Source organism: Choloepus didactylus, chromosome 20, assembly GCF_015220235.1.
Source record: "Choloepus didactylus isolate mChoDid1 chromosome 20, mChoDid1.pri, whole genome shotgun sequence".
Lineage (NCBI taxonomy): Eukaryota > Metazoa > Chordata > Mammalia > Pilosa > Megalonychidae > Choloepus > Choloepus didactylus.
Genome location: NC_051326.1, coordinates 11,562,058 through 11,589,052, shown reverse-complemented (window position 1 = coordinate 11,589,052; position 26,995 = coordinate 11,562,058). Strand labels below are relative to the sequence as shown.

The following is a 26,995-nucleotide window of genomic DNA, read 5'->3' as shown; positions in this document are numbered from 1 at the left end:
GTGATTATTTCCTCCATTATTGCTTCTGCCCCTTTTCCCTTCTCTTCTCTTTCTGGGACACCCATGACACATACACTCATGCACCCCATATTGTCATTCAATTCCCTGAGATGTTGCTCATATTTTTTCATTCTTTTCCCTATCTGTTCTTTTTTGTGTAGGATTTCAGGTGTCTTATTCTCCAATTCCTCAATGTTTTCTTATGCCTCTTGAAATCTGCTGCAGTATGTCTCCATTTTGTGTTTCATCTCTTGTGTTGTGCCTTTCATTTCCATAGGTTCTGCCAGTTATTTTTTCAAACTTTCAAGTTATTCCTTTTGTTCAACCAATGTTTTCTTTATATACTTCATCTATTTTGTCAGATATTCCCTCAACTCATTGATTTGATTTTTGGAATGTTTTAGGAGATTTGTTTGATTAATAATTAATTGTTTCAGTTCCTGTATCTCAGTTGAAGTGTAAGTTTGTTCCTTTTACTGGGCCATATCTTCCCTTTTCCTAGTGTGATTTGTAGTTTTCTGTTGTCTAGGCATCTGGTTTTTTTGATTACTCCAATCAGATTTTCATAACCATATTCTAATGAAACTTCAACTTGTAATATTTAGCATGTGAATAACAACAAATAATAAGTCAAATTTTGCCTTTCACCCCCACCACCCCCTGAAACGTGTCCGACAGAAACCCCCACTGCGGTGGACACGAGTTAGCCACGTGACTAGAAAAACCAGCGTGTGTGGTGGGGGGTCACAGCACCTGGGAATGAGTTCTCCATCTGTAGACTAAAAGTGGGCATCAGGTCACAAGTTTGAGGGGAAAATGTTATAAGAGGAGAAAAAACAAAAATGAAAACAGAAACAAACCCCCAAAACCTGGCAACTGATTTTACCTAAACAAAGATAACAAGGCTTGGTGGCCCAATTTAAGTTGTAGATTGTGCTAGTTTGGATATATTATAACCCACCAAAAGCCACAGTCTATGATGCAATCTTGTGGGGGCGGATGTATTAGTGTTGATTAGATTTAATTCTTTGACTGTTTCCATGGAGATGTGACCTGCCCAACTGTGGGTGATAACTCTGATTGGATAATCTCCATGGAGGCGTGGCCCTGTGCATTCAGTGTGGGCCTTGATTAGTTTACTGGAGCACTATATAAGCTCAGACAGAAGGAGCAAGCTTGCTACAGCCAAGAGGGACACTTTGAAGAATGCACAGGAGCTGAGAGAGGAGCTGCAGCTTACAGAAACATTTTGGAGACAGCCTTTGAAAGCAGACTTTTGCTCCGGAGAGTCTAAGAGAGGACAAAGGCCCCAAGAGCAACTAAGAGTGACACTTTTGAGGAACTGCAGCCTAGAGAGGACCGTCCTGGGAGAAAGCCATTTTGAAACCAGAACTTTGGAACAGACACCAGCCATGTGTCTTCCCAGCTAACAGAGGTTTTCCTGATGCCATTGGCCATCCTCCAGTGAAGGTACCCAGTTGTTGATGCCTTACTTTGGACACTTTATGGCCTTCAGACTGTAACTTTGTAACCAATAAACCCCCTTTTATAAAAGCCAATCCATTTCCGGTGTTTTGCATCCCGGCAGCATTAGCAAACCGGAACATTAGATTTATCCCTGCAGATATAGTTTTGAGTTGCACCCAGAGTGCATCAGAGAGAGAGGAGAATAATTTTGGTGAGTGCCCTTGAATTTCTGCAGACTCCTTTGCGATTGGCGTGTTCACCTCTTTACTACATAAGAGGAAATGTAGGACAGATGGCATGGTGATGGTGCATCTAGATGCCACACTGCAAAGGCCAAGGGCCTCCTGCTCTGCCCCGGTCTGATGCTGGAACCCACCGATGGCATCCTCGTCCTCTGTCTCCAGCTGTGCTGGGCTATCTGCCTCATTAATTAGTTGCCCATCAAGTCTGAATCTAATCTCATTGATGAGCCCCATCCCTTGCGAGACGCCTTCATTGGCTTGCTCAGTGGAGTGTCAACTGGACGCCTGACCTGTCCTGCCCAGCCGCTTTCTGACTGCTGTGGACACTCTCTGCCTTCACTCCCTCCTTAGGCTTCTCCTCAGACTTGGCTGCTGATGGCGGCAGAGGGGAGGCAGTGGGCAGGGGCAGTGGGCGAGTCGTACTCTCAGCTCACTGCTCTCCCACTGCAACTGCTCCTTCATTTGCTTCTTTTTAGAGCTTCCAGATATGTGAGAAACTCTCATGGAAATACAAATTGATGGAATCTAAGATGCCCGAGCCCAAGAATTGCCATGGAATTCATCCGAAGAAGGGGAGATGCCAGCGACATTCCCAAAGCAGAGAGCTCCCATCGGCCACACCCCCTGGGCTCCCCTGGGTACTCGGGCTCCTCTGGAAGCTGGGGGTGGAGGCCCTGCTGCAAACACCTAACAGGGGTGTGAGGGGGTTTCAGGGGGTGGTTGGTGCTTGTCCTGCAGATGGGGGCTGGGGCAGAATAATACAAGACCAGTGCTGTCCCTGCAGATCTCTTTCCAAATTTAAGAGCTGTTGAAAAGAATTGGGCAGAAAAACAGATAGATTCAATTGTTTTGGTAATGTTCTAGTCCCTAAACCCAGCGGTGGGCTCACAGGTGTTCATTTTATTGTTATGCCATAAAACTCATCTAAACGCACAGATTCTTCTGAATGTATCTTATTATGTGATCTTTTTCTTTTATGCAGCATCCAGGGATGCCTGATGTCTAGGGATGCGAAATCAAATTTCTAAGATCAGGCTGGCCCCTGGAACTGCTGATTTCACACCACCGTGGCGGGTAAGATGAAGACTTCCTTGGAGTTGAGTGTGCCCCTCCCTTGTCCTCGGGGCCTGGTGGCACAGCTGAAGGACACACGGGGACAGGTCGGTAGAGGCTCCCCCGAGGTCGTGCTGTGGCCCCAGGCCGAGGGAGGGGCTGGGCCAGCCGCTTTGCTTCCGCAGCAGCCCTGAGACTTGGTTTCCAAGAAAAACAAGCAGTGGGGGGAGAACAGCTGGTGTTGAGTCTGGTGCTAGGATTAGTCTGCAACGCTAATCACAAGAAGTGGAAAAAATTAGGAGGTCCTGCTTGCCAAGGAGGTTTTCAAACACATGCATATGCTGCAGTCGCGGCGGGATTAGACGCTCCCAGCACGAGCGAGTTGGGGACCGCGGCCATGAGCCGGCGCCCGCTCCTGGGTCCGACGCAGCGTGGGAAGGGCCGTCACCGCCCCCCGGAGCTGCCGGCACGGAGCAGACAGGGCGCGGGGCAGGCCGGACTTCAGAAGCCCCTCTGCCGTGTCTCAGAAAGCAGCAGGGACCCATGGGGAGTGGGAGAGAGAGTGTCCCCAGCTGCAGGGGACACAGAGGAGCTGGAAGTTATGCTCGGTGCTGCCAGAGAAGAAGAGAAGGAGCTTCCTGCAGGTTTAGATAAAATGTTCAGGACAAACACGAAAATAAGGTGTGTGTGGGGGGCAGGACAGACTTCAGAAGACACGGCCTTCCAGCAGACACCCCTGCATCAACACTGTCTCGTCATGTACCCTGGGGTCAGACCCAGCCCCCCAAGGAGCTGGGTGCAGGTGTGACCAGAGACCCTCCCACCTCCCAAGACCTCCCCGTCACCTCCTAGGACGCCACCACAGGGGCTCCTCTCAGCAGCCCCTCACATCCCGGGGTGGCTTCCTTGAAAAAGCAGGATTTCCTTCAAACAGAGGAGCCGAGGCAGCCCCAGGTGCTGGGGGTGGACGTGGGGCCGAGGGAAGGAGCGACGAGCCCCAGAACTGAAATGACGGCTTCGAGATCACCTTCACCACAACCAGCACAAAGCAAGGCCAGTGCAGAGGCAGGACAGACACCCTGATGAAAAGTAGGTGACGCATCACCAGGGTCCATCCTGGATGAGGTGGGAGCCGAGGACTCCCACGTGGCCCGCGGCTGGCATCGAGAGGAGGCTCCAATCAGGCCAGCGCCGGCCCTCAGGCCCTGTCCTTGGTTCTCCCCAGAGAGGACTCAGCCGGCACCGAGGCTCCTGTGGTCACACAGCTTGGAAGCACGCCCCGTGGGTGGGTGTTGGTGACAGAGCCCGGGGCTCGCCAGCGTCCTGGGACGGTTTCATCTCCACATGGACGGCACAGAGCTGAAAGGCTGGCCAGGGCCTGCAGGTCACACGAGCGCTTCTGCAGACGGGCTGCTGGGGCAGATGCTCTCAGACCTCCCTTCCTGCCGGCCGGGCCCCCCCAGACCCTCATTTGGTGTTGCTATTTGCTTCCGCAGAAGGTGGAGCTTTCCAAAAGGCCTTCCATTTCCTTTGCTGCAATTCAGTTGCCATAGTCAATTAAAATCTATCAGTGCCCCAGAATAAATTTGTGCTGGGTGAAGAAAGAGCCTCTGTGCAATCTCCTGACATGATCTCTATTACCTTATGCTACTTTAATAGCTAGAGTAACAGTTTGTTATTAATGGAATTAAGCAATTTAGTTCAAGCTTCCCATAGGTCTTATAAGACAACTATTACAATTTGTATTCTCAGATTTTCCATTGAGTAGATGCCATGTGTTTTACATTGCTTGCTAATGTTTCAAGAGATAGCAGTCGTATATTTAATATCTGGTTTTGTTTAATGATTCTGAGCCTCTTTTTCAATGTAGGTAAGTGCTGCTGGAATTCGGAGAGGTTTAAAAGTCTACACTGTACAAATAATTCAAATATTAGTGAGCCCAATTTCAATCTGTAGTTTTACTTCGCCACCCATCCTTCCTAAAATTTTTACCCAAAGTGCATTTTTCAGTTCTCTCACTAAAAAACAATTTCCTGTCCCTCTGGAAGACAATGTACACACTGCAAGTGCCCACACCAACAGACACATGCACATACACGCCACTCACAAAAACTTAGCACATTCGAAGAGTCATGTTTAATGAAAGATTAAAAAAAAAATTGATGGTTGAAAAACCTGTTTTTAGAAGAAATAAATGTATTCATTGCATTATGAAACAGCTTGAGAAAACAAGATCTTACGATGTACACCATCTCTGTATTTAAATAGCTTCATTTCTATTCATGCGCTCCCTGATTAGATACATGGAAAATATCATCAGCAAAATATGAATAATTCTAACAAATTAATAGCTGATTTTTTTTAAAAGAATGAAAATATGTATAAGCATCTCATTCTCACTAGATAAAGCTACGGTGATGGCAGTGGGGTTGGCAGTGCTAGAAAACTCCGCATCCCTCCTACACAGCAAGCAGTGGACTAAGAGCCCCTGGCGGGGGGGCCGCCAACGAGCCGGGCTGAGCCAGCACCCAGTGCCACCAGCATGCCAGGGCGGAGTTACTTCTGAGAACAGGTGGGGACAAACCCATCTGCACACGGTGAGGTGTGCTCAGCCCCGACGTCACACCCAGGTGGGGGAGGCGCGGCAGAGAGGATGGAGCTGTGGGAGGGAGCGGGACAGGACCTCGGAAATCAGCTCATCCAGCTGCCCACTGCACTTTGGACTACTGCCACCGTGACAGACGAGGGAGATGTTCCCTGATTCACCCAAGATCGCACATGTAGTCACAGACAGAGCAGGACCTGAGTTCTGGCTTCCGGAGTCGGAATCTAACACTTGTGCCACAGGCTGCGGCTAAATTAAATCATGCTCAGTAGCTATGCGAGCCTGATGCCAGCGCCTCAGCTGGGCAGTGGAGGTGCAGGGACGGATGAGACACAGATCCTGCCCGAAGGGAGCTGAGCGTCCAGGGTGGAGGCAGGGAACAGTGAGCACCATGGGAAACCCCACGTTGTTTGTGAGTGACAGGAGCTGGGGCAGGAGCCTCACTTTCAAGTGAGAACCAGCTCTGCCTCTTGGCTCTACTGCTTCCTAGACTGTGAGCCTGAGCTTATTACTTCCTATTTCTGAGCCTCAGTTTATTCATCTGTAAAAACAGGATGATACTTCCTACTTGGCAGGATTATTGCAACACTCAAAGCAGTCATTCTAGTTAGCCTTCTTTTGATTTTGATACAGAGAACCCACCCAAATCATCTTGTTAAAAGGAAGGAACACTGTAAGGCAAGGCAAGGTCTCTGAGGAACCCAGCAGACCTCAGGAAGGAGAGAAGCAAGAGGAGCTCAGAGGTTGCCACGATCAACTTGGCCTCTTGCTGAAGGTTCTCCTCGTGGGGCAACACCTTCCCTCTCCTCTCTTCTGCCTCCCAATTGGCTTCCTTTGAGACTCAATCCTGCCATGTGTGCAGAGCCCCATAAAAATCACTCTTGTCCCATTCCACTGAAGGGCCAGCCCCAAACAGAGCTCTCCCTCGTCCTCGTGGTTCACATTCCCAAGAAGAGCAACCCGATGGGCCCAGCCACACTATTATATTGAGACCAGCAAGTCCAGTGTCGCTGGCCAGCCAATGGCAGGGCCCCTGGGGTGCGCGTCCACCCCTGGCCCAGGAGGCAAGGCCCGAGGGTGGGGCCACGGGTCCCGCTGGCACACCGTGGGTGCTTTCAGAAGGCGGTGTGGGCAAGGCAGCCCCGCCAGGCCTAACTGGGAAAGCACTCACACAGCCACTTCCCCTCGCAGTCAAAGTGCGAGCGGTACGCCATGGGGACATGAAGGAAGGACAGATGGACTCTGCCCAGGAGGAGGCCTGGAGGTCAGTCTAGAGCGGGCCATGAGGCTGGCATCCGGGCAGAGGAGGCAGCAGGCGCAGGTACTACAGCACAGGAGACGACGTGCGACCCCGTGCGTGCTCTCGGCACAAGAGAGGACACTGGGGGAGTGTCCAAGGCGGGTACTGGGGCTTTATCCTACAGGCCTGAGGAGACCCACAAGGAGAGCGCTGAACGCCAGCGCAGAGGATGGGCTGCAAAGGGGCAAGGAGAGGGAGGAACGGGCAGGAGAACCCCGAGCTCACTCAGGTTGGAACTGCAGAGGGTCCTTCTGAACGAGGACAGGGCAGTGGGGGTGGGGAGGCGAGAGACGGACGGAGAGACAGGCAGGAGACAGAACAGCATGGCTGGTAGGGGAGTGGCGCGTGGTGCCTGAGGGACAGCCTGGCGACAAGTTCAGCAGGTGCATGGCCAGGGCGGACAGAACCCTGGGGACAGAGGGGGGAGCCACTGGTTTATAGCAATGGTTACATGCTAAGGTACAGGAGGAAACAAGGGCACCTGGAGGGCCGGAGGAGAGTGATGGGGGTCAGACTACTTGGACCAGGTCGAAAGAGGCGCTGGCTGGGAAGAGCAGGGGGTACCTGCATAGGTGGGGGCTGTTGGCCCCATGATGCACAGGCAGACACCCACCACCCACCATCACCTCCAAGGCCACCGAGCTCAGAGGCCGGTGCTGGGCTTGTACGACCACCTGGGCACAGGAGTTTAGAGATGCCCCCAGATGGGGGGAGCTCTTAGGGGTACAAGGAGAGAAACTTCTGGAACACTGGGGGTTCCTCTGTCCCGTTAGGGGTAAAGGGCCTCTGCAGAGCAGGAGGTGAGAGCTGCTGGCCTGCTGGAGCTGTTGCCCCTTGACAGAAAAGGATAGTAGTTCTCACATTAGGAAGCAACGAGAAGGAAGGACAGGGTAGCATTCAGCACTGCTTCCCGGGATGGCACAACCTGCACCTGAACTGGGCCCAAAGGTCGCCAGGATCCAGGGGCTACATGGGCAGGGGGTGGGAGCTGCATTTAAACATGCCCAAGGAGGGAGGGCACATAACCGATGTTAATATTGAACGGCTGCCGCTCTGTTTCCTTTTACAAGTCCCAACTTCCCACGAATGCAAATCAGAGTCAATCATCTTTTATGGAAAATATTAATGGCAATTCCATTATTTAAATCCAATCAATGCAGATTTTTTTTTTTTGGGGGGGCCCTTTATATTACAGCCAAGTCATTTAAAGGGGACTTTTGAGTAAGCAATGGAAAAAAAACGTCCAGTGATCTTGCTCATGTCACAGTACTGCAGTGAGATAGCTGCTTAGGAAAAAGGATTTGTTTCTTTCCACTCATCCTACAGAGGAGGAAGGTTTCAATTCCACTAGCCTATGGAAATTAAAATCTTCTCTTGCATTCACTGTGCCTTGTCCAGATGCCGTCACGTACACTCATGTCACTGCTTTTGAAACCCAGACGTCAGTAAACTTAGCTGCCATCTACTGCTTTCCCATCTGATTTTTTACTACAAACTCTCCCCAGGAGCTGGCTTCAATGGCCTACAAAATAGCTAACATTCAGCCGAAGCAAGTGGGGGTTAATTTGTTCCCAGGAGCAAAAAGACACAAAAACTAGACAGAAGCCTACTCGTCAAGAAACCTCCATGAGACACATCTGCCTGCGGCAGTGATTTGCCCTTGGTGGGCTGCCCCGTAAATGCATGCTTAATAAATAAGGGGCTCAACGAGGGAAGATGCTGAGTGCTGGAGCAGGCTGGAAAAAACCCGCTCAAGCACTGGCGTAGGGGGACGTGGAAGCCCACTGCGGGCCCTGGAGTGGACATGGAGCTGTTCCTTCTGCCTCTGTCCCCCTGGCTGCCCCCAGGGCTATGGGCACTGCCTCCCGCAGGAAGCTCGCCCAGCCCCTGGCCGAGGTCAGTCGTGGCCACCCCACAGGAGGGGCTCTGCGCCGGCCCGAGTCCCTGGAACGGGGCCTTGTTGCGTGCATTAAGGTGAAAGCTCTGGCGGGGAGGGACTTGACGGGGCAGGTGCCTGAGAACGCTTCAGCCAGGCAGAAGATGGGCAAGGACTCCCAACTCACCTGCATTAGGAGGTGGCTGGGGAGCAGCTATTCTCTTTTTCTACTCAAAGCAAAACAAGGGAAAATGGGCTTAAATTGCAGCAAGGGAGATTTAGGTCAGATAGAATGGCCTGCAGGAGCCACCAGAACAGGGGCTCTGGGAGCTGATGGAATTTTTTTCTCTGGAGACCTCTGGGGAGAGGTTTTAGTGTCAGATGTGCTCCATCCCCAGGGCTCGCTGTGGATGGAGGAGCAGGACAGAGGGGCAGGATGGAGGGGGCCTGGCAGGTCTGCCCCAGCTCGGGGCCAGGGCCTCGGCTCCTCCTCCGCGGCACATCATGTAGCAGCCCCGCAGCACCCCTTCCTCGAGAACAGGAGGACAAATTACAGGTGAACATGCGTGCAACAGAACATCATCTCTCGGGGACTGTCGGAAGGTTATGCTTTCTATCTGTTACAGCCCCCAGAAAAGCCAAGCTACCTTGCCTTGCGACTAAAGCTGATTTCACTCACACCTTTGATTGCTGTTACTGAAAACCATCCTTCTTCCCATCCTAAGCCCCCTCCTCTCAATAATAGCTTTGTTATCTGCCAATCTGTCCACAACCAGGCATGGAAAGTCACCACCTGTCTTAATGGCTGAAGCTTCTCATCTCCCTGGAACTGGCAAAGTGGGGCCTGGGGACGGAGCTGCCAGGGGTGGGGGAAGGAAGCACCAGGCCCACAAAAGTCCCTGAACATGGATTTTGGGGTGCATCCCCTCTTCTTTGGGTCAAGAGGCAGATCATCTCGCTCTGCTCACCAGAGTTTCAGGTGGTTCCAATGGGCAGCCAAGCTCGGAAGTACTGCCAAGCTCGGAGACAAATTTGTGATGCACCGGGGGCAAGTGGCTGGGCTTTCTCCAAATGGTTTCATTTGGCAGCATCCCTGCCCTACTTCCTGTCCCATAACTGTTTCTCTCTCTCCTCCTTTGGGTTCCCAGTCTTACATGCATCCTTTTAAGTCACCTTCCATCCCTTCTGGAAGCTTCGAGCTTGTCCCTGGGGGTCAGGCCTCCAAAGAGAGAGGGGAAGACCCTTCCTCCCCCAACCCAGGAGCTGGGTGGGTGCCCCCTGCTCTGCTAATCCCACATGGGGAATTGCAGCCAGGAGCTCTCCGTGGTCCCATAAAAGAGGCGGTTAGCTCCCCATATCTGTTCATCGGGACGGGACTGAGTTGAAGCTTGGGGTTGACAGGGACGCCCCTCCAGAGCTTCCCTCTGCCCAGGACAGGAGGGACGGCACCCCTCTCTGCCTTCAGTCGGCCTGAGTCCGCCGTAAGCTGAACACCACCCTGAGCTCATCAGCAAAAAGCAGGGGATGCCCCATGGGCAGAGTCCTTCACCATCGCTGGCTGTGAGAGCCCAGGAAGGGCAGGCACCCAGGGCAGTGTCATCAGCTGACGGTGGAGGGGCCGGAGGGGCCGCGCAGCGACTCGCTCTCGCTGCAGAACCTCTTTTGGCACCTGGGCTAGAAATAGCTTATCTGCAAACCTCAGAGTTTATTTCTGTGACCAAGTTTGATTTTCCAAGCGGCCTCTCCTCCCTTCGCTTGCACCCGGCCCAGCAGCCAGGTCACCAGGGGCAATGGTGAGGCTGTGCCCAGGGGAGCCCCTGGTCTGCGATCTGTGAGCCCCGCCCGAGAAGCGCCTTTTTCTGATTTTCATAAACGGACCAAGTCACAAAAGGACCAAGTGGGCTAGCCGTGGCTCTGCCAGGGTCTGCTTAGGGAGAAGCCCTGTGCATACGTCTGTTGATCGACTGTTCAAGGATGCTCCTAAATTTATGGACTTCTGTCCCTTATTGATAATCCCATTTACTCATACTCAAAAGTCTTTCAAAAGCATTTTTAAGCTTTGGGCTTCTAATCATAAATTTCTGTTTCTTTTTCTCAAGAAAACAACATGATAGTCCCCGGAGCATCTAGGGGCTGAAGGATGACTACCCAGCACACAGTGAGACAAAAGGGTTTTTTTAACACTCATTCATTCATTCATTCACTCAAGCACTTATCGGCAACCACATCGTAAATTGTTCTAGGTCTTGAATCTAGAGGGAAACAAAAAAGCCCTGTACTCAAGGAGTCACCCCCTCAGATAAGGCGACATGGCTGAAGACGTGAGTCCTGGCCAGAGACCATTCTCACAGCCAAGCCCCCTTTGTATTCCCCGACCTCCAAACAGAGACACCCCTGGGGAGCCACTGCCACAACCTGTTTCTGTTAGAACATCCAGGGTCAAAGTCATGTGACTTCCATAAATATCATCTCCTCCCACTACCAGCTGCTTCTAGTTTGCAGAACGTTTTCACACAATTCCCTCTTCTGGGCCACGAGGGGGACCCTAGGAGGGAGACAGAGATGAATTTTTTGTTGCCATTTACTATGCCAAGGAGCAAACTGAGATGCAGAGAAGGCCTGTGTCACCCAGTCCAGCCAATCGAGGCAGAGCAGGGGGTTCCCCCTTCTTCCTCCCGCCGTGACCCAAGAAGCCTAACGACCCCGGCCACACAGCCACCCCCCGAGCCGAGTCTCCCAGGGAAGAGGGAACGGAATTCCCGCCACCGGCTGGGGCCCTGACTGCCCAGATCTACCCCCAGCGAGCTGGACGCTCAGGGAGCCAGAGCCCCCCGGGGTGAGCAGCTCAGCCCAGCAGCCCCTGGGCCCTCCATTCCATCTGCTGCAACTCATTTAGATAAAAGCGTCTGGTTTGTAAGGCAGCAACAACACAAAATTATTGAAAACATATTTCTGCTTTTGCAAAGTAACAGTGCAGGAGGTAGCAGTTCATCTGCCCCCTTCTCCAGGTCCCCAGGCAGGTGCTGAAAGGGAGGAAATGGGGGTTCCTTCCAGACTCCCTTTCCAGAGGGGTGCACGTGGGTGCACGGGCAGCCCCCGCCAGCCCAGCGCATCCGCCTCTCGAGCCCAGAATAAACAGTGTGAGTGTTTATTTAGTACTGCTCAAGGCTTTTTAAAATGCACTCAGAGCACCCTGCGGGCTCACACAGGTAAACTGCAGCTGCTGAAGCTGGGAACCAAATATCGCCCATCTGACCCCCCACACCTCATCCGGTGGCCTCCCATGACGTCCCTGCCCCCACCCGGCTCTGCTCCCACCCAGGCAGCCCTTGTGCCCCTAGCTCACCCCATGTGTGCAGCCCAGCCTCCGGCCTTTGTCCTGGAAAGCCCTCTCCCCTCTCCTGCCCATCTCCTGGCAAAGTGTTTCAGGCCATCCACCGTGGACACGTCCTCTCCTCCCAGTTCCTGATGCTGTCACTCTCCCCAGCACCCATTTAGCATCTGGTTCTCCTCGAATCAGGTGTGTTCTCCCCACCGTCCGCAGTCTCCAGGGCTTATTCGCACTCCCCCGAGAGCTCTCTGGGGGTGGGGAGCAGCGCTGCCAAGAGGGGCCTATAGTGAACACTGAGGAATAGAAAGTTCCCTCCGCCTGGCCTGGGGGTGCGCTCCCGCCACCGCCACCCCCAGCCCACCTCCCCTTCCAGGAGGGAACCTCTTCATGTGACCTTCGGCCTGTCTTGTGAGATGCGGGGGGTTCCTCAGGGGTGGGGGCTGTACCTCCATCCCTGGATCCCTCCCCAAAACCCGGCACAAAGCGCACTCGAGCATTTACGGAATGAACAAATGAATGATGTGTGTGCTTCCTCGGAGGCACCTCGTCTGACATGTCTCCCTACATGTGCTCAGGTGGGGACAGAGGCCAGCCGTGCCCCGGGAGCGGCTTGCACAGCCGCCCACGTGAGGGCAGCGAGGACAGCGGTGCGGACTTGCCCATCCCGAGGCGGCCACCCCGGGAACAGCAGTGGCCCCAGGCCGGCATCCCTCCTGCTGGCCTGGGAACGGCCCTGCACCCGGGAGCAGGGCAGGACTGTCGGACCCCAGGGTCCCAATATGCGCAACTTCACACAGAGCCAGAAAGGTGTGTTCCCTATTCAAAGAGCCCTCATTCATTCATTCACTCACTCACTCATTCGGGAAACCTTTACAGTGAGGCAGTGTGGTGAAGTGGTCAAGACGCTGGAGCCCGGCTGCTGGGGTCCTAACCTCAGCCCTACCCTTTACCACCTGTACGGCTTCAGGCCAGTCCTTGAACCTCCCTGTGCCTCAGTTTCTTCATCTGCAAAAACGGGGTGATGATGATGCCCACCTGCCATGGTGGCTGTGAGGATTAAATGAGTGAACATAATGAAGCGCTTAGAGCAGGGCATGAAACACTAGAGCCTGCTGCCATTATTAGTCTAAGGGGCCAGGACCCAACTGGGTCTTGAACTTCATCTACACTCTCATCAGGACCAAATGTGCCTTCAAGGAAGGGGACGGTGTGCCCACCTCCTGCCCCACATTGGTGGGGAATCTCCAAGTACCCACCCCAGCCCCATCTCATTTACCGCCACCCCCTACAATCCCCCAACAACAGCCTCAACCTCAGGACAGTCCGGCAGCCTCAACCGGGCAGTGCCCAATGGCCATCGGAGAAGCCGGGGCTGGTCCACCCAGAGCTGCCACTGCCTGACTTTGGGACCTGGACGTGTGTCCCTGCCCCTCTCTGGTTCTCAGTTACTTTGTATAATAAGAAAGTTGGAGTCATGATCGAGCCCCAAGGGCTGGTCAGGCTGTCCCCAGAAGGGACCCTGCAGGAGTGCCCAGGTAGGAGCTTCTTGGACTCCGCCACAGTTAGCACTGGGCTCCAGAAGGTGTCTCAGCATGTCCCTGGGGCATCTGTTGTTAACAATTACGAGGTCATTTTCTGGTAAATAATTCATAACCCAAAGGACTGGCTAAGCCACCAATAAACAACGATCCATTTAGGAGGAGGCCCGGCGAGAGCAAGTGCCATGTGGTAACGCAGCTCCCTCCTTGCCTTTGGTGTTGATGTGGACCCTACTTGAGCACTCCATGCAGGCGGGCCTCTCCGCAGCCCTCCTCACCTCCCCTGACCACGGGGTCACCCCCTCCACTGGGCTTGGGGGATCCATTCTCCGTAAAGACATCAGCACTGATTGGCTGCTAAGTGCGCACTGTGCTAAGCAATTCACTGCACTTCCTCACTGAAACCTCCCAACCACCCCACGGATGAAGGACTGTTATCACCCCCTTGACCGATCAGTCAACTGAGGTTTAGAGAGTTCAAACAGCTTAGCCAAGGCCACCTAACCAGAAAGCGATGGGTCTGGGATAAACCCAGGTGGGGTGAGGTGAGAGCTTACTCTTGGCGAGACTGTCCCACTCCCTCAGCCTTCCACCCCCATCTGGCCTTGGTGGCTGTGTGGCCTCTGTCCATCCAGCCGGATTGTGAGCCCTGAAGGTTGCTGTGCTCCCAGGAGGTGTTTCAAAAAGTCTGTAGACCATGGCCTTACCTATCTGGTTGGACTGCTACTGGTGTTTGGGGACCCACCAAGGGCCCCCAGGGAAGGGAGAGGAAGGGGATGTCTCCCAGACGTTGCACCTGAATTTCCCATCTTCTAACAGACCAGTTGCATTTCCCATTATCGGGGTGTAGGGGGAGGGGGGATGTAGCCTTCTGGCTACGCAGCCCGGAAAACTCTGTCTCGGCGAAGGAGCCTTCTCTTGGATGCTGTAAACCCTGGCTGTGTGGCCTGGGCTTTAGAGCAGGGTTGGCATGGCCTTGGGCTCCTCCTCTCCTGTCCACACGACCAGCCAGCCAGCAAAGCAAGGAGACTGCGTCAGGTTCCTGGCACTGGTTCGAAGGCCCACCCTGGGGCCCCCAATCTGGGTGGGATTCTGGGGGAGTGGGGGCAGTGTCATCACTGCTCAGATGCTTCAATCTTGGTTTTTCCTGGGAAGGGGCACCGAAGATACCACCACACCCACCCCCAGCCCCCAGGCCTGCAGTCAGGGAAGGTGCTGGCTGGACACCTTAGGCACCCAAGCTGCAGAGGGGGCCTCTCCAGGAGAGGGTGGAGCTGCTGGATGCTGGGCCTGCACATGTCACACATCTGGAATGTCGCAACAAACCTCTGTGGCTGGGCTGTGGTGGATGTCGGCCACAGCAGTAACCCACGTACACTCGTTTTCCAACTTGTGGTAAGCCTCCTAAGAAAAGGGCTGTTTTTAGCCTTTTAACCTCTCCTGTGGGTAGCAGGGTAGTCAGGACTAGGTCACTTTGCTGCTTTCTAGAACAGCCTGAGAGAGCTGAGACCTCCCAGCTCCTCTGAACAGAACTCTCATGGGAGGAGCCGGCCCTGCCTATTTGTCAGGCTCCCGTGCTGACACACGTCCTCTGCCCCATCCTGCACCCCAGTGCTCCCGGAATGGGAGGGACTCTGGCCGCGGGGCATCTCCTGTTTCTTGCCCGTCTGCAGCAGAACCGTAGCCCTCTGCTTGGAGTTCAATCTGTGGCGGAGTCAGGCCGACCCAGGAGGGCAGAGAGGGGTGCCATCTCCCCCGTCCTGGGCAGAGAGATGCTCTGGAGAGGTGTCCCTGTCAACCCCCAGCTTCAACCCAGTCTTGTCCCAGCAGACAGATGCTGGGAGCTAACTGCGCCTCTTTTATGGGACCATGGAGAGCTCCTGGCTGCAATTCCCCATGTGGGATTAGCAGAGCAGAGGGCACCCACCCAGCTCTGGGTTGGGGGAGGAGGGGTCTCCCCCTCTCTCCCTGGAGGCCTGTCTGGGGCGGGAGCTGCACCAGGGCCCCGAGCGAAGCTTCCTCTTCTCTTTCCACCTCACCAGTTTCCAGAAGGGATGGAAGGTGACTTAAAAGGATGCATGTAAGATCATGGGAATCCAAAGGAGAGAAAAGCAGGTGTGGGACAGGAAATGGGGCAGGGATGCTGCCAAATGAAACCATATGGAGAAGCCCCAGCCTTGCCCCTGGTGTGTCACAACTTTGTCTCCCAGCTCTGCAGTGCTTACAGCCTTGGCTGCCCGTTGGAACCAGCTGGGAAGCTTTATAGAAATACCACCCCCAGGGATGTGGCTTTATTTGACCTGCCATGTAGCCTGGATATCGGGACTTTTACAAAATCACCCAGGTGACCTGAACATGCAGCCCATGTGGGGAACCACCACCGAGAGACTTGGGACAGGCAAACAGGGAGCTGATCTGCTACACCATGATTCACGGGGTCTACGAGACACCAAGGTGATGGCTCGGCAGAAGATGTGGTGAAATCAGAGACATTTGTCCCAGGAGTCCGAACAAAGGGGTCACCAGTGAGATGATAAACATGAACTGCCACAAAACCCTACATGTGGGCACACGGGTATGAGTCGAAGGGCTGCAGATAATCTGCTGTTCTGTCGAGTTCACATGAAAACATTCTGGGGCGAGGGGAGATGAAAGGGTTCACCACATGAAATTATCTAGGCACCCAGCTTTTGGATAGCTTGATCCAGGGGGTAGATTTTAGAACATATGAAAGAATAAATCAATTATATAACATCCAGGAATACTGTTTTGCTAATGCTCCATAACTCGCATGTCAATTCCTCAAGGTTTAGAATTCAGGAATCTGGTCAAATGCCTGAGTTTAGCGCGACGGTTTTAAAAATCACTGAGGCCCGCCCTCGCAAGAACGATTGATTTGGAATATCCGGGAGAAGGACGCAAGCATCTAGAGTTTTTGAAGCTCTCCAGGCAATTCTAACATGCGTCCAGAAGTGAGACCTGCAGGTCCAGGGATGCCATCCCTCCCTTAAGCTCCTGATCTTGTCCTGGGGGTAGGAAGGTTGCAGGTTATTCTTGTTCTAAAGCTTAGGAGGCTGAATATTTATCTTTAAAAAATTTTATACTTAAATATCTGCATATCTTCAAAAAAAAAAAAAATGGCAGGAAAGTTGTGGGCCCACTGCTCTGGCCCCTGCTGCAGAGGGAAGCTGGAGATCAGGTCACTAGGGACCCAGGAGGAGATCCCCAAGCTCCTGGCCAGAGGGCGCCAGCACCTGGAGCTGCTCGCACGGGCCCAGCACACCGCATCCTAGGGCCGCTCTGACCTAGGGCCACACTCGGTCCTGCGTGGCCCTGCAGAGGCAGCTTTGGCCCATGGACTTCCAAAGGCTCTGGTGCAACAAGGACTTTTTAGGCTGGGCCAGCTCAGCCTCAGCTGTCCCGAATCCTGGCACCCACTCACCCACCTTCCAAACTGCTTCATTCCAGGCCCAGCCCCTGCCCCTCCAGCACCAGGGAACGGGGCAAACGTGACAATTCCAGCCTCCTGGCCCCGCTGGGTGGGTGTGAAAGTGGTCATGCACTTGCTTTCCCTAAGACTTCTGCCTTCTTTCCCCACACTCTCCTGGCTGCCTGGTCTCCATAATCCATGTCTGAGAATTCTGAATCAAAGTTTAACACAAGGAGCTATCAGTATAAAAAGGAATGAAGTTCTGATATACGTTACAATAGGGACGAACCTTGACAGCATCATGCCAAGTGAAAGAGCCCCAGCACAAAAGGCCACATAGCGTGTAGTTCTGTTTATAGGAAACATCCCCAAATCCATAGGGACAGAAAGCAGGGGCTGGGGAAGGGGCAGTGGGGAATGACCACTTAACGGGTGTGGGGTGTCTGTTTTGGATGATGAAACGTTTCTGGAACTAGAGAGCAGTGATGGTTGTACAACATCGTAAACATACTTGATGCCAATGAACTGTACACTAAAATGGTTAAAACGGTAAATTTTATGTTATGTGTATCTTACCATAATAAAAATTTAACCCAAGGAAATAATCAAACAACTATGCAAAGATAATACATGCAAAAATGCTGTGCCATGAGTAATAGTGATATACTCAAAACGTGCCATATATGTTATCTACATAATATGATGCCTTTAAAAATGATGACATAAGTTTGTACTTGCTGACATTAAAAGATGCCTGGGAGACATTATCAAGTCAGAATAATGTGTTACCAAACATTATACATAGTATGATCCTGTTTGTGTGTTTGTATGTGTACATACACACCCTCCATGTATGTGCATAAGAAAAAGGTTCAGAAAGAGACACTGAATGGTTATCTCTAGGGAATATGATTTTAAGTAATTTATATAATTTTAGATACAATTTTTAACACTTTTTCACAACGAACAAATAATATTTTAATGATATTTAATACTATTCTTTTAATGACAAAAAAAGTGATACTACACAATAAGAATAATAGTTTTTCAGGAGCTTAAAGGTCACCTAACTTCTGGTCACCTCCAGATCGAAATTCTTCAGGGAAGCCCAAGACTCAGGTAAGCAAAGAGTCGCAGCGATTCTCTTGGGTTGATTCCAGAAGGATCTGGGACCAAGACGACTTAGCTGAACCCTGGGCCTCAGTTAATCCCACGCCTGTGTAAAGCTCTCACCAAACAAAACGGCAAGGAGACAAGCTACATCTTCCTCATCTCCTCCAGAAAAGTAATTTCAGAGAGGAGAGCTGTCTGGGCCAAGCTCTGATACCTTTTTAAAAATTTATTTCCAGATCAGGTGAGCTGAGCAACGACCTACCTTGCACTGTCCGTCTCTGGCAAGCTCGGGATTTGTCCCTGGGATGCAAATACCTTGATGGCCACCAACACCTGGAGCTGTCTGAGAATCGCCAGCAGCCAGTCTAGAAAGAGAGAGGGGGAGAAAGGTGGGGTGGGGAAAGGCTAGCACCTTTTGCAAGAGGACCTGTTCTGGATTCTAGTATCTTAGAGGGGCCCCAGCCTAGAGGATGCTGGTCCTTGCCCTCGATTTCCCAGCTTCCGCCGAGCATGGACATCTCACCCAGGGCGTGCACAAACTCTGCCACGGGGCACCCAGATGAGGGGGTGAAGCTGACCGCCCAGTGCCCAACTAGGTAACCCCTTTTCCCACCCCACCCCCAAACACGCAAAGTGGTTGCTGAGCCTTTAATATTAAACAAGAGAGAGAAAAATGGTATTGTCTTCCATCTAAGTCCAAACAAAGAAACTCCAGAGGTGGGGAAAAACAAGAAATTTAAGCCTTCAATCTAATGCTGAAAAGAGAACAGGACACAGCCCTACACTTTTTAAACAATGGCCAGGAAGACCTTGAGGAGGCAAAGAATGGGTTCCCCAGAGAGAGTTTTTTTTTTTTTTTTAAATATAGATTTAATAACTAGTAGAAGGAGGCTATCCATTAGAGGGAGGCAAGACCAAACCTAGCTCCTTTTTCAAATGTAATATATGTGCAAGCAATCTTCACGACAGGAAATGGCACTCTCCCCTGCAAAACTGCACGACCGTCATTACCTGGGAATCGATATATTTTTTAAACTGAATACATCATTATCAATCGATTTTCCTTTTTTCCTCTTTGCACGCCCAGAGTCCCGGGTAGCAGGGGAAAGCTTTAATGTGATTTGAAGGCTCTGGACAGGTAAATAAGTTATTGTAAACTAATTCCACCTTACAGCAAGCTTCTCTCCGACAAAGTGACTGGTCCTTTCTCAGATCCTCTCAGCCTAAGCTTTTTCAGCTCTTACTGACAGAGACACACCTGAGCCAGATCAAATAACCATTTTAAAGGGGAAAGCAGCAAAAATATGATTTTTTTTTTTCCCAAGGATAGAGTGTTCCCTTTACAATAAAGAAATAACCTCGTGGGGGAAGCAGTGAGACAAGGTCACTGTTTAATTTTGCACAGAGCCAATATCACAAGGCCATTTCTTCTGCCAGCCCATGTGAAGCACGTGGCTAAAGTGACCACTCTTGGCCATAGGGTATGGACAATCCTGGTGATAAGAAGCACATCAATGTACTCTGGGAAAGATTCTCGGCAGCCGTGTTTCGGTGAAGAGAGAGGTCTGGAGATGGTGGTCAAACCATGTTTAGATCCTGGAGCGTGTCCTTCATTCATTTAATATATACACATGGAGTGCCTGCTACGTGTCAGCTACTGTTCTAGGAATTGGGGATACATCGGTGGACAAAAACATAAAGATTCCTGACCTCGAGGAGCTAATCTTCCAGCAGGAGAAACATATAATCAACAATAACCTTAAAAAATAAGTAAAAATTGGATAGTATATCTGAAAGTCATATGTGCTACTTGTTAGGGGAAAAAATACAACAGGGTACATAAAAGTTACATAGATATCAGAATGTAGTAGGTGCTACTTGTTAGAGAAGAAATGGTGCAGGGTAAGGAGGACAAGCGTTTGGGGACAGTGCAGTTTAAGGATGGTGGGCAGGTAAGGCCGCTTGAGAAGAGTGGATCTGAGGCAACGAAGGAGACAAGAGCGTGGGGCCGGCAGGTGTCCGGGGGAAGGGCATTCTAGGCCGAAGGGACGGCCGAGGCGAAGGCCCTGGGCGGGGTGACTGTGTGTTCCGGGATCAATAAGGAGGCCAGTGTGGCTGGGTGAGGGAAATTCCTAGGTGACGGGGAAGGAGAGGCCACGAGTGTGCAGACCCTGCAGGACTGGGTAAGCCTTTCCTAACAAAACGAGAGCCAAAGATCCTGGCCTTTAGAAGCACTAGAAGGAGCACGCAATCTCTTGAGACAAAAGTAGGAGGTTAGTGTTGGGTTCATCCGTTTCTCTTCTCCTCAACCCAGAGGGCTGGGTTCTCCCCTGCCCGCTAATGCCCAGCCTCCAGCTCGTGAGCGGGCTGCGCTGAATGAACGGCACCCTGAGAATGGCCGTCACTGAAACAGGTGACACTTCGTCCACAGCACCCATTGTACGGGGTATAGAGCAGAGCTGTGATTCATTATCACTTATTCTTAGCAATCCTTTAAGCCACACTCATGTGCTCTAATGAGATGCATGGCATTTAAAGTGATTTTAAATTAAATTACTAGAAAGAGAATCCTAGTGACTGTTAGGTAGGTTCCCAAGTGAACACTAAAAACCTGAGGTTCCAAAGATCATGGCCTAGGAGAACAAATCTCAGGAATGAGCCCAGAGGATCACAGGGACACACGTTATGACCCTTCCTCTCCAGGGGAGATGAAGTCCAACCTCAGGACCTGACTTTTGACATCTCAGATCAAACTGATCCTATTCCTTCCACTCATCTCATCACCAAAGGGCAGCTTCAAGTTGTAAGAAAAAACATAACTAACAATCTGAAGGATGGGGACTCCTTCTTTTTAAAAACACTAACAATCTGAAGGATGGGGACTCCTTCTTTTTAAAAACATAGCAGGTAGTACGTCACTGTGTGGGAAAGGGGCTGTGAGACGTTCACCTTCCCAAAGGACTTACAAGACGCTAATTGCGTTTCACAGGGTACAGAGGCCAACAGGAAAGCACGATGCTTGAATGGGCTGTTTGGGTTAAACAGTTGCCAAAATGCCGGGGGATCTTCAAAATTAAACTCCAAGACCAATTTCAAGATCCATCCTAACGTAGTCTATAAATAAAGATGGCTCCTGACAGGAACCAAATTGATAGCCAAGAGACTCATGAACAAGGGCCCCAGGATTTTTTTCCTGCTTTAGAAAAGATGCCAATTTTGGGGACAGAAACTGCCTTACGAGAGGGGAAACCAATTAGGGAGCCTCGAAAGCAGCTCCGAGAGTGGCCTTGCCTGGGTCTTGACCAGGTTTCCCAATTATGGCTCCAGCACCCGGGCTGCTCAAGACCCCTCAGCCAACTGGGACACGGGGCTATTCTTTGTGCCTGGGAAAAGCAAAGCAAAGGAACCGGAGGCTGTAAACTGTAGTGCGTGAAGCAGCTCCCCGGCCGCCCCCTTGTGTGCACAGGTGCAGGGCTCCAAGCACCCCAGAAATGGGCCGAGGGTCTGCTCTGACTGTCTCCTGCAGGAGGAACTCTCATTCAGAGTCTCTTTTGCTTAAGAAGGAAGGAGAGCAGGTTGTCCAGTAGTGCTATCAACCATGGGTTCACCAAGGCTGGCGCCATCTTGCTAACACAAAAACACTCTCCAAAGGTTCAGCCTTCAGGTTCACGACAGTTCATGGGCTGAGGGGTCCAGAGGGCACAACTTTTAAAAGGGAGGGGGAAGACGCAAAGATGGAGTAGCTGACGGGAGTCCACCCAGCACCGGGCAGAGGTTTCCTACATCCTTTAAGGAGCCAGCTTCGGCGAGCGGTGAAATCTGTTACTCTCTCTCCCTGGCGAGGGAGGTGCCACCCGGCAGCTTTTATGTCCACAAAAGCCAAGGACTCCTGATTAAGAAGCAAAATCAAAGGTTTTCATAACCCTCGCAGTTCACAAGGCCTGGCTTGTTCATGGGTCCTCACTGACCCTCCCCACTGAGTGAACGGGGTCATTACTGTTATCCTCATTTTACAGACAGGGAAATGGAGGCTCATGGAGAGTAAGAGTTGTCCAAGGCCACTCAGCAGGTACATGAGGGAGGAGCCAGAACTGGAACTCCAGATTTTGTGCGTCCCCAGTCCACGTCATTGTTCTGGGTCACCCAGTCCCCTGGCTCCTGGGGGAATCGTTTGCACCCAGCAGTCAACATCCCAGGCTGCGTGAGTTCTGGGGCTCGGAGGACAGCCCTCAGGCTGAGCCGTCCGTGGGGAAGCCAGGCCAACCCTAGGACCCATCTGGCCACCGACCCCTACTCGTCCATCACCCACCTCTCTGCAGCCCCAAGAGAAGCCTCAAACTGCCCCTCGCCACCTACACCACACCTGGTCAATAGTGATACAACCTACCTGGATTCTTCCTTACTGTTAACTCAGAGTTCTCCAAGCTTCTTTCTTATTATCTAATGTCCAGGTGAAAAAAAATAATTTAATTTAAATTCTTCCTAATGAAAGCAATTAAATTCTATGCAATAAAAGTTGTTGGGGGATTAATCTTTGGAGGGTAACAAACCGTTGTGATATCTATTTTTTGCAGCCCCCACCTTGCAGAAAGGGATTTTCTATCCCCCAGAGCACACCCTCCCCCTTGCAATGCATGCATTGTTTCATGCAATTTCCTGCAAACCTGCTATTCTAGGCTCGCATCTCAGGGTGCAGCACTGCAACCCTCCGGGCATCAGAGCCCCAAGCCCTGCCTCTTCCTCTTAGCCCCCCAACACAAGCAGGATTGTTCAGCAAAATGGAGCAAATTTCTCCTTTCTCTTGCACTTACACTGCCATTGCCTCGGACTAGGCCCCAGCTTCCCAAAGCGCCCGGGCGGCCCAGCCAAAACTGGTCCTGGCCTTCCCTGTCCACCAACCATCATGGGCCAGGGGCTCCAGGGAGCCGGGGCAAGTCTGGACCCTCCCCAGGGTGGCCGTGGCTGTCCAGCCCTCGTTGCCTGGGCTTTCTGCTCCCCAGACACCCCACACTCTCGTCTGCTTCCGTGTCTAGCCACGCACGGGTTCCCCTCCCTGGACCACCTTTCACTCCTCCTCCTCCTGTAAACCCCTCTTTGGAAGTCTGTTTGCACCTTCTAGAGTGGAAACTCTCCAGGAATATCGCTGGAGAATATAAGATAAAAGCAAGCTAACTGCCTGCCACTAAAGGAGGTTTCCTGACACCCCAGCAGAGCACCAGATGGGGACACAGCTCCTAGTCCCTCTCAGCTGGTTGGGACAAGGAGAACAGGGAGATACGGAAAATGGGGTGCCTGCAGTCCGAATGGATCCTACATTACGCCAGGAACCCAGACTGGGCATTTCAGAAACAAAAAAGTTGCCAATAAACACCCCCACCCCAAACATGTTCTCATCCGCAGCAGACCCCTCAGGAATTAAATTCATGAGGACCCAGCCAATCCACGCCCCCACTCATCTCCAGCCCACATGCACGCCCACAACCATTTGCCTGTCACTGGAACTAGAACTAGGATGATCTTGCCATTTTCTGAAGGCAAAAGAGAGAAAGGTGATGGGGCCAAGGGACACTATTACAGCCGGACCCACCCGCAGGTGGACAGCAAGCACACAGCACCCGCACACACTAGCTGCTCAGTAAGGGTCTGTGGGAGGAATGACAGGTTACAAGACTCCACTTGTTTTCTACAATTTTGCTTTTCACATCTGGAAGTTCACACCACAGTTTCATGACCAGAATACAAACACGTTAAAAACAAAAACCAAACACTGCTTCCTGATTTCACTCTTACAAACAGGCCCGCGTCCTCCCTTAAATTGCAATAATTCCTTTCCAGATGTTGCTTCCCTTCAGACCCATAAATTGAAGCTTTTCACCATAATGCTCACATTTGCCTGCGGGCTGTCTGGAGTTCTTCTGCATCCCCTCTCCCTCATCAGACGGCCACGCGGCCCGAGGGAGGCAGCCCAGGCGCAGACAGGCCTGACTCCCTCACGGGCAGGCCAGGCCTGGTGCTGGCTCGTTACGGAGCTGGACTGGGTGGGTGTGGGTATCCCTCTCCTGCCTGGTGTTCAGGGACACCCAGTGCCCTCTTCTCTGACCGCATCCAGGACTCTACAGTGCCAACGCCTGTCCCTGGAGGCCCAGCTCTTGCCACCAGGCTGGCCCGAGGGGCTGGCTCAGGTGTGGACAAGTCTCTGCCCCTGATTCTCTGTGACACTCCTGGGGCTGGGCCACCACATTTGTAGAGACTTGGTCCTGGGGAGTAAAACAGGACAGAGGCCAGGAGGTGAGTAGAGCAGTGCACACAAAGTAGCATGGCACCAGACCACCCGGGCCTCCAGCCTTCCCCAGGAGGGCCCCTGACTGGGGACAGGCTCACCCCAGCCCCACGGGGCCACCTCCGAGTCCACCTCAAGCCCAGACTCCACACACAGGGCCGGGAGAGAAGTCGTACTGCCTTCTCCTCCTCCTTTACAGTTTCTTCTCCAATGCCTGCCTCTTCCCCGGTGACAGCCCCGGGAACTCCTGGCCCCACTTCTTCTGGGGAGCCCTTGCCCTGTACCTCAAGCAGCCGTCAAGCAGCTGACCCATGAGAAATACCAAGAGCCCCCCATTTGGACCAGAGCTGAATCTGTCAGCAGGTTGGAGAGTGTGTGTGTGGGGGGGGGAGCCCAGGCCTGCTAACGCTCAGGGACCCTCGGGGACCCCCACTCCTCTGGGCCTTGGCCTCTTGACAGCTTTAAAGAGAAGTGATGGGCAAAAGGTGGCTGCACAGGGCAAAGCAAGGGGGGCTCCAGAGTGGGGGAGTTTGTGGTCCCCTGATGGAGATGCAGAGAGCTCCGGGACCCCTCTCCACCTGCGTCCTGTCGCCTCGCTCATGGGACTGCCCAGTCCACCAGGGCTCCGCGGAGCCCTCACGCCCTGGTCTCTGGCACGGCCTGTTCAGAGCCAGGCTCAGGAGTGCAGTGAGTCTCAACCACAGCTCCTCCATCCACGGGCCGTGTGACCACAGCGGCCCCCCACACACCACACTCTGGCCTCAGTCTCGTCGTTGGTAAAATGGGGATGATGTTACTGAACACCTGTGGCTGTTCTAAGTGAGTTGTTTTCACGGAAGAAAGGCACACAGCACAGCCCGGGGCGCGCGAGGGTGGCTGCACGCCTCGCTGGTGCACTGCCTGCCAACTGCACCCCAGAAAGGCGGTCCCTGAATGCCTGCAGGACACAGGGAGGATGGGGAGCCCCAGCAGATGGAGCTTCTCGCCACTGTCCCCCAGAGAAGTGACCGCTCAGGGGATCAGTGGACAGGGGAGGCCGCCCTGGGAGGCGGGTGAACGGGTGGGGTGCCCCTGCGTGTGGGAATCCTGGGCGCACGCCACACTGCTCCCTGCAGCCGCCTCCCTGACTTTCCTCCCAGAGGACGGCTTCTGCCTCCATCAGCTCCCCGCGCCCACCTCTCACATTCCCCGCAGTGACTGGGAACCCCAAACCCAGGCCTGAGAGCTGAAGGTGGCTTTTGCACCCATAGCCCAGCTCTCCCCTGCACCCAGGCCCCCAGGACGCAGCTGGAACTCTCTCCCGGCCCCCGTGGGCTGGTGAGGCGTGGCTTCCCACCCAGGAAAGCACTCTTTTCTTTGAATGAATCTGAGGCAGTTTCTACACTCTCAAAGGAAACAAAAATTATGAAGGAAAAGCCTTTGGAGAGCACAGTGTTTTTTACCCAGATACGATGAGTTATCCACTTAAAAATAAACTACAGACAGGCATGTTTCTCTGTACCCAGGCAGAAAGCAGTCATTACCAGAAATTTCTGTAAGTATTCTGCTTTTCTTGGCCAATGTAGAAACAGCCTTATGAGCTGAAAATAGAATTAGAAGCTAATTCCGTTTTCCTGATTTCTACCAACGTGTGCAGGCAAGTGGCTAGATCTCACCGAGGCTTCGTGCTCCACTGGAGAAAACACGAACCACCACGCGCCAAACTCACCGCACTTCCGCAAATGAATCCAGCAGCCGGGGAGTCAGGCCAGAGCCCAGAGCATCGGGACAGATGGACAGACTGTGGAGCCCTGGCCTGGGATGGCCGGACGTCCGGACACAGGCAAGGAGACCAAAGACGCGAGACAGCACGGAGCCCACCAAGGCCACCCAGCGGGGCCAGGAGGGTAAGGACGAGAACCCGGGGTCCCTAACTCCCAGCCGTTGCCTTTCCTTTCCCCCAGTCATCCTCCTACAATTTGATGTGACTCAAGAGATTCCAGGAAAGTCCCTTGGAAAGATTTGCTCACTTATCACAACCCAGACTTCCTTCCTGCAGAAATCCCCTCTTCCCCTCTCTCCTACAGCAAGTAATGCATCCAATAGTCCTTGCTGCATTCGTTTTCAAGCTCGGTGTTTCTAAATCCAAAGACATCTATTAATAATACATAGTCATCTATATGCACATTTAAAAGATAAAAAAAAAAAAACACCATGACAAAGATACCTATATAATCTTATGAATATTAAAACTCCAAGGAAGTACGTGGCTAATAAACAGGCACCTCATACAGGGATTTCCAGGCCCCAGCACCCTTTGGCCATCCCCAAGAGGGAAATACCTCCATTCTGAACCCACTCCAGTCCCTGCTTCTCTCCCACGGTCACATTTAGCCATCTGCTGCGTCTTTTATATGTGGGACTGTGTCGTTTTTTTCCTCTTCAGCTTTTTATGAAACATTTAGCAACGAAGTCACAAATAAAAATACTCCCTACCATCTAGAATTCATATAAAATTGTAGTTGGCTTTAATGCATCGAAAGGTTGATAAAAAGAAACACATAGATGCTTCTTAAAGGCTTATTTATATTTTATTACACATTGCACACATCTCACTCCATTGAGAAAATTTAGAAGTTGACGTGGTTCTCTCTGTCACAAACCCACATGGCCATGATGACCACATCTCGAGAACATTTTTCCTTTGGAATGCAGTGTGCTTGCCTTGTAATTACCCCAGGGGACGGAAATGGTGCAAATAATCCATCAGTTGCCCACAGG

General features: G+C 52.2%; 1 protein-coding gene across 3 annotated transcripts in view; it reads right to left on the bottom strand.

The window, feature by feature from the left end:
- The window catches only part of KLHL29 (kelch like family member 29), a 319,053-nt gene that overhangs the window by 219,845 nt on the left and 72,213 nt on the right, over window positions 1-26,995 (bottom strand). Inside the window, exons 1-2 of one of the 3 annotated variants that reach the window (XM_037812593.1) lie at window positions 25,944-26,045; window positions 18,218-18,320 (exon numbers count right to left, since the gene is read on the bottom strand). The exons of 1 other annotated variant lie outside the window; for it this stretch is intronic. The gene's annotated coding sequence lies outside the window, so the exon portion shown is untranslated. Of the gene's footprint in view, window positions 1-18,217; window positions 18,321-25,943; window positions 26,046-26,995 lie in introns of those variants that run through there. One more of the 3 variants, XM_037812592.1, reaches the window with a different exon arrangement.